General features: G+C 27.5%; 1 protein-coding gene across 1 annotated transcript in view; it reads left to right on the forward strand.

Moving 5' to 3' along the window:
- Positions 1-734, forward strand: part of LOC111647416 (Iroquois homeobox protein 5a-like) — a 5771-nt gene that overhangs the window by 1784 nt on the left and 3253 nt on the right. The gene's annotated exons all lie outside the window — the stretch shown is intronic.

A 734-nucleotide genomic window follows, 5' to 3' on the forward strand; every position in this document is an offset into this window, starting at 1 on the left:
TTGTTATTGTTAATATTAATAATAATAATAAAGTTATTATTATTAATGATAATAATAAAGTTATTATTGTTATTATTGTTGTTATTATTATTAATAGTATTATATTTATATTCATATATTAATACATCACAAACCTCTAGTCTTTTATTAACAGGTGTAAATCTCTATTAAAATGAGAGATGATCAGTGTGTTTAATATTTTATATGATGATCAGTGTGTCATTAAATCTGCTTCACTCCGAGATCAATCAATCAATCAATCAATCAATCAATCAAACTTTATTTGTACAGCACCTCTCACACAGGTGAGTGCGGTTCACACTGATGAGCTGAAAGAAAAAATCTGAGAATAAGATTCAATAACAGATTTAAAAAGGTAAAATAATAAAAACATGAGAAAATCAATAACAAAGAAAAGTCGTTTACATTTTGTTTCACAGTTAATTATTTTTATTATTTTTATTATTTTCTGTCTGACGTTTGATTTTTCATCGATTCAGTTTTTTCAGTTTTCAGAAGAAAATTTCACATTTCAGAAAATTCTGTTTTTCCTTTTTTAAAAGGAAGGAGATTATTGATTATTGATTATTGATCATTGATTAAAATATCAGATGGATCATTTTATGTTTGTAGCTCTGGTTGTGTCTGTGTGTGTGTGTGTGTCTGTGTGTGTGTCTGTGTGTGTGTGTGTGGGTGTCTGTGTGTGTGTGTGTGTGTGTGTGTGTGTGTGTGTG

Source organism: Seriola lalandi, unplaced genomic scaffold (genome assembly GCF_002814215.2).
Source record: "Seriola lalandi dorsalis isolate HSWRI2012SDOR001 ecotype SW California unplaced genomic scaffold, Sedor1 jcf7180002054991, whole genome shotgun sequence".
NCBI lineage: Eukaryota > Metazoa > Chordata > Actinopteri > Carangiformes > Carangidae > Seriola > Seriola lalandi.